The sequence below is a fragment of the Berghia stephanieae genome, chromosome 2 (genome assembly GCF_034508935.2).
Source record: "Berghia stephanieae isolate SIO BIC M18660-M18661 chromosome 2, UCSD_Bste_1.3, whole genome shotgun sequence".
Classification (NCBI taxonomy): Eukaryota; Metazoa; Mollusca; class Gastropoda; order Nudibranchia; family Aeolidiidae; genus Berghia; species Berghia stephanieae.
The window spans coordinates 102,462,075-102,469,574 of NC_088361.1; the positions used below are offsets into that span (position 1 = coordinate 102,462,075).

The window sequence follows — 7,500 nt, forward strand, 5'->3', positions numbered from 1 at the left end:
AGACACTCTAACAAATTCAAGCTCAAAATGCAAAAGGCCAAATAACCCTCCCCCCCCCCCCCCCTTTCATCCGCCCCCCTTCCCCCCCCCCCCTCCCGACCCCATTATACCCCTCCTCCCCCTCTTCCCTCCCCCCCCCCCCGCCGCAACCGCATTCCACTACAATATCACACACACATGTACACACAACACACAACACACCTACACGCACACACACATACACACACACACACACTCATAATATAAACATGAGAGCACATCACAATACACATCAAAACTAATCACCACTACACAGCGAAACAACTTTAGTTTGGAGTTTTCTACGGACATTGCAAATGGATTATGCCGACTAAGGAACACAGAAACGAGTCGTCTCGGCAAAAAAATGTGAGTGAAAATTTTACATTATAAATATATATATATATATATATATATATATATATATATATATATATATATATATATATATTATTTTTTATTATTTAATATTTACCACAATGTTATTATAATAATAATTCGCTCTATTGCTACATGTCGAGCATTTTTCGTATCCAACACGATTCAATATATATATAGACATATATATATATATATATATATATATATATATATATATATATAATATATATATATATATATATATATTACATAATGGACGTTCGTGAATTCTCCTTCCTTTCTCGCCTTCCCATACCAAGTAGAAGTCTGTACGTCGAAAGGTTAACTCTCTCCTTACCGATCCTTTTCAGTATTTTCCCAAAATGACAGGCTTACCTACCAGAAAAATTGATTTTTAAAACTTTAAACAATCTCTCTACAAAACAACTTTATGTTCTTATTAATCAAACAAAGATCATTCTTCAAATTTTGTGATGTACAAAACAAATCTGAATAAGAAGAATGCATGTATATTGTTTCGTAACAAATGTGACGATTTTGCTGGAGGTGGTAAAGAGAGGGTTAAAGACTGTTCTGGTGATAAGAGAACAATACGAATCGTTTTTAACCTTACATTATAAGTGGGGATTCACACAGTGAACTTAAACCCTGTTTATTTTTTTTTTGAAAGACTCCTTGGCCACTATCTAGTTTCCGGGTGAACTTAAACAAACGTTATGAAGTTTATCAATATTTTAAAGGAATATGTGACCCAACGTCTCAAAACGGTATTATGTCCGGATGAAACAGATGCCATAAAGTCAAATTCTAGTTAAACTGGTCACAAATATGAATTATTGGTATTCAGCATTCTAAAATATGATATTCATTCTCCTCGAAAAAACATATAAACTAAACTTAAGTCTGATAATTCTGGCTACAAATTCAATTTTCAGCAACTTAATCATTCCGACTTAATACCGTTTTGAGACGAGGGGTCACATATTGTACTTAGGGCATATGGGTCAAATGACTTATCAATCATAGCAAGTGTTAAGAAATGGATGAATAAGAACAGACTGAAACTGAATGATGATAAGACGGAGGTGTTGTATGTGGGGAACAGGAAGTGGAAAAGTGAAACAGATTTGAAGTTGGGGGATGCCTCCATTCAAATTGTTGACAAAGTGAAAAACCTTGGCACATTCTTAGACTCTGGACTGTCGATGGAGCATCAGGTTAATAATTTGGTTAGATCTCTCTTTTTCCAACTAAAAAAGATTGCTTCCATTAGACGGTTCATATCTGAGGATGTGACCAAGCACCTGGTTGTGTCCCTCGTACTATCGAAATTGGATTATTGTAATGCTCTGTTGTTTGGCGTTTCGCAATACAATCTGAAACGTCTTCAGATTGTCCAAAACAGCGCTGCCAGACTAGTATTCATGAAGCGAAGGTGCGACTCTGCCGGACCTCTGCTTCATGACCTGCATTGACTGCCTGTTGAGAAAAAGATTAAATTCAAAGCTTGTGTTTTAGTGTATCGTTGTCTTGAAGGTACTGCCCCTTCCTACCTTTCGGAACTAATTGAAAGATATTCAAAACCCCGCCCCTTACGGTCGGCCAGTGATTCCACCAAAATAGTTGTCCCTCGAATTCGGAAAAATGCTGGAATGGAATCCTTTTCTCATTTCGAACCCTCTGTTTGGAACGCCTTACCGCAGAGCATTCGTGAAAAAGAATCTTTGTCTATTTCTAAACGTTCGCTTAAAACATATCTGTTTCGATTTTAGTAGATGGTATGAGAAGCCTGTTAGGCGATATTACAATTTATCGGACAAGGACAACGCTGTTAACGGCCAGGTACTTATTTTACACCTGAGTACGGTGAGAGAATGTGAGTAAAGAGCCTTTTCCAAGGACTCAACTATGCGCCAAGCGCGAGGCTCGAACCCATGACCTTCCGATCCGAAAGCGAGTGTCATACTACTAGACCACATAGCCGCACGTTGATCAGTTGCACATGGTAATGTATTCAGTCCGGACTGGTTTCACACTTTCACTTGGATTGGAACCAGTAATTTGATGCCACACTTTGTCCACTAGCACTCCAAGTGACAATGGTCGAGGGCACAGACAACCGTGGTTGGCAGTCATTCTCGTCGATCGATGGTTGAAATAAACATTTTCCATCCAAAGATATTCTCTGACGTCGATCTGTTTTGGGTCTTTTTTTGTTTTTTTAATGTATTGAGGCTTCCAATAGTGTTTTTTTTTTTTTTTTTTTTTTAACCTCAGGAATGGGAGACACTCAATGTTTGTCGTTGCTTTGCCAATTTAGATTTATCTCCGTCTTTTAAATACGACAATAAACAGGTATAGGGATATTGACCTTAAAAAAACAAAAACAAAGCAAAACAAAAACAATTTTGATATTGATCATAATATTAGTAATAATAATAATAATAATAATAATAATAATAATAATAATAATAATAATAATAATAATAATAATAATAATAATAATAATAATAATAATAATGATACTACTACTACTACTACTACTACTACTTCTACTACTACTACTACTACTACTACTACTACTACTACTACTACTACTACTACTGCTACTACTACTACTACTACTACTACTACTACTACTACTTCTACTACTACTACTACTACTACTACTACTACTACTACTACTACTACTACTACTACTACGACTACTACTACTACTACTAATAATAATAATAATAATAATAATAATAATAATAATAATAATAATAATAATAATAGTAGTAGTAGTAGTAGTAGTCATAATAGGAATAATAATAATAATAATAATAAAAGAAATAATAACAATAATAATAATAATAATAATAATAATAATAATAATAATAATAATAATAATAATAATAATAATAATAATAATAATAATAGCACTAATAATGATGATGAAGATGATAATAATAATAGTGTTTAGTTGATTTCTCCCTAAATAATATGGCCACTTGTTATATTTTGTTTGCTTTCCGGTTTCCTACTTCCTCTTTGTCTTTGACTAAACATCTAATCTTATCTTTCATTTGTCGTTGGCATTCCTTTCTTTTTAACAAAGTAAGACCGTAACATTCTCACATCTTATAGTGTTTATGTTTTCATTGTTTTGTTGTTGTTTTTTTTTTTTTTGTTGGCTGAATAAGGGATTTGAGCCCGAAACGTTTCGTGTTTTATAAGTCGGTCTTCACCGAAGATGTTATAATATTCATTTTTGTTTATTACTTTTTGTGTTTTTCATTGTGCGTTCGTTTTCGTTATGATTTGCCGCCTTTTTTTTTTCAAACTGTTATGACAACAATTTTTTGTTGATTCAGGGTAGGTCAAGTGCTGATTACATAGAATTAATAATGTTGTACAAAGAAAGAGGGGGCGGGTGGTTGGATGGGAGCATCACCCTTGAATCATATACCTATGATGTTCGCATGGGTGTACGATCCGATAGTGATGTCGTTTCTTCTTCTCTTTACTAGCCTATCCTGCTTCTTTGGTTTGTGATTGTATTTTTGACAGGGGATATTTTTTTTCTGTAAATCTTCTGCCTGTTTGTTCTTGGTTATTTATAATTTAGCTTATGATATCTTTAGGTTATGATTTTGATTTACATTTGTACTATTTTTGTTAGATTGCTTGTTTTTTTGTTTCAGCGGTCTCTCATATAACCTCAATTGTGTTGGAAGAGACCTAAAGCAACAAACAAACAAAAAAAAAGAAAAAAAAAGAGAAAGAGGGGGTTATTTTTTAATTCCTAACGTTATGCTATTAGGCTGTACTGGCCCTCAATGGAAATTTTCCATGTATGCATATCTACCATACCGAAGGTTGTTTCTTGTCATAGTCACGTTACATAAGTCTGCGATTTTGACAAAGCAGTTCCGTATCTTTGCAATCAATAATTTTTTTTTAATTGAGCTTTTATATAGCGCAATATCCACTTAACGTGCTCATAGCACTTTGCAAGGGGTACCTTGTCAACAGCAACATTTAACATTTAGGACGGGACATGATGACGCCTGTTAGGCGATATTACAATTTTTTTTCGGACTAAGACAACGCTGTTAATGGCCAGGTACTCATTTTACAACAGTACGGAGAGAGAATGTGCATAAAGGACTCAACTATGCGCTGAGCGAGGCTCGAACCCAGGACATTCCGATCGGAAAGTCAGTGTCATAACGACGCCACTACCAGATTATCGAATCCGCATGTAGATTTTCATTTATCCTGCTTTATTGATAAAGGGAAAACCCGAAACGTCCATTTTATCTGTTTTCGTATATTAAATTGAAGCTTACATTCAATTTCACATTGTTATTTACTTAAGAGACAGAGGATTATTTATAAAAGTACAATTCTGAAAATATTGTTGGAAATTGTAGATATTCTAGTGGTTGATACCCACTGGCATTCTGTTGGAGTTTGTCCCTTTCATTGGAATATCACAGAATGCTGTATCGACTTAAAATAGTCTGAATCATTCAAAGAATATTAATAATGATGATGATGATATAATAATAATAATAATAATAATAATAATAATAATAATAATAATAATAATAATAATAATAATAATAATAATAATAATAACAATAATGATAATAATAATAATAACAATAATTATAATAACAAAAATAATAATAATAATAATAATAATAATAATAATAATAATAATAATAATAATAATAATAATAATAATAATAATAATAATAATAATAGTGATAATAATGATAATAATAAATCTTAATTGTCCTAAAAAAAAGTGGCAATTTGTTATTTGCTTACACATTTACAACAATACCATTTATATATTGACATAGACACACACACACACACACACACACACACACACACACACACACATATTATGCATACTTGTCACATCGTAGTCATCGTCACATCATCATCGGCAATAGAAAAGAATAACACAGCCTTCATTGATATAATACGCTATCAATTGGATTGATTGTTATGACTATCTTTGTTGTCAGCTTGTCGTAACCAGACGCAGATAATAGCATAATAATGTCAAATGTGACCCAACGTCTCAAAACGGTATTATGTCGGGATGAAACAGATGCCATAAAGTCAAATTCTAGTTAAACTGGTCACAAATATGAATTATTGGTATTTAGCATTCTAAAATATGATATTCATTCTCCTCGAAAAAACATATCAACTCAACTTAAGTCTGATAATTCTGGCTACAAATTCAATTTTCAGCAACTTAATCATTCCGACTTAATACCGTTTTGAGACGAGGGGTCACAAATATCTTATCATGTTCAAGATCAGTCGTGTTGTCATTCCTCACGGCGAACCTTTCAACTCTGGCCTTCTAATCGTGCAGTAACCATTTATTCACTTCAAAGGCAACAACAACAACAGTGCACTGACTGCCATACTCAAAAATAAATCAACACGTTTAAATGGTTGGCGGCCAATCTAAGAATGGCCATATGTGATTTCAGATTTCATGCGCACCGCAGAGGATCGTGATTCGTTGAGACAGCTGACCGGAAACGTGCTCAAGAGCGCAAGCCACGATGGACGATGAAATGAATGGTTTGCCAGAAAAATCATCAATCGAATTATATCGATCGATCTAAATGACTCTTGCTTATCTTGGGAAAAAATATCAAACCTGGGGCTTTCAAAAAGTGTATGAGAGTTTTTGAAAAGTTGAGGGTCATTATAATTCCAAGTTTGAGAGTTTCATAAAGTTATTGATAATCTTATCTTCTTACCTTATCTTACTAAAGGCTTAATAGAAATTATCCTTTAAATGCCTTATACAATAGTTTATAATTACAGAATCTCATATAACTTGTATTGTATCATTCACAGACAGTTTTACACAACTTTGAATGTCAGGAAAAATGTATCAATACGGCAATGTACAATCGTTAAATACTATCATAGAAAACTGGTAATTGAAAACTGGTCATGATCGAATGACTCATAAATGTACAAATTTCATAGTACAATGAAATATTAATGACAAAAATAATCATGAAAGCAGCAATGATAACAATCATACACAAGTCTCTGATAAATCATGATTTTACATTGTTTCAGATGACATGCATTTTACTGGTCAACATTGATAATGATAGCGCATATAATAAAAACGAGAGGTTTAATATAGAGCAATACCCGATAGCCACTAAATGTGCATAGCATGTTTTAAAGAGAGCCGGCCCACCCCAAGGTAACGACATTGCGGAACAAGTAGGAAGAGATAAGCAACCTATTATATTGTGGGGGGTTTCATCATAGATAAGGCCGTTGTTGACCAGGCATTCACTAATCACCCACGACCTGAGAAATGTAAGGGCTTGTCAGTAAAGGCCCTTTCCCAAGGACTCAAGTTCCGGCGGTCACAGCGAAATCCGAACCTGTGGTATAAAGATCGCAAGTATATGTCCATTACCAACACACCACAATCAGCACATTACGTTCCAAACAACCTCTAACAGCTGATGGGGTTTTCTTTGATGATTAGGATGGCGATTGATTGTTAATTCCAAGGACAGCAGTTTTATCACGATGAACAATAATATCTTATTATATATATATATATATATATATATATATATATATATATATATATATATATATATATATATATATATATATATATAGTTCGAAGATGACGTCACTCGGGTCGTTGTTCTTGTTTTTTTTTGCCACCCGCGTTTATGAGTAATGCTCACTGAACTGTATTAACCAGACTATAAACGTTCACGGATACACACAGTTTTGTGGGTTGCTCCGTTATACTTCCGGATGGCAATGTTATGAGCTTCTTAGCCAAGCGTATACTATATATATATAATATATATATATATATATATATATATATATATATATATATATATATATATAAATCGATATTACATAAAATATATATATATAAATCATATATTATATAGATAGATCTCTTGTTTATTAGTATTTATACTTCACACCGTGTTACCTTTGGATAGGAATTTATCTATTCAACATAAACAAATCGTTTGTTTACGACCAATTCCAATGAGCTCAGTGTGTCATTCAATTTAA

At 33.3% G+C, this 7,500-nt stretch overlaps 1 protein-coding gene across 2 annotated transcripts in view; it reads left to right on the forward strand.

The window, feature by feature from the left end:
• The window catches only part of LOC144966107 (sialin-like), a 71,242-nt gene that overhangs the window by 14,710 nt on the left and 49,032 nt on the right, over positions 1–7,500 (forward strand). Inside the window, exon 1 of one of the 2 annotated variants that reach the window (XM_078902195.1) lies at positions 211–387. The exons of the other annotated variant lie outside the window; for it this stretch is intronic. The gene's annotated coding sequence lies outside the window, so the exon portion shown is untranslated. Of the gene's footprint in view, positions 1–210; positions 388–7,500 lie in introns of those variants that run through there. 2 annotated transcript variants of the gene reach the window in all.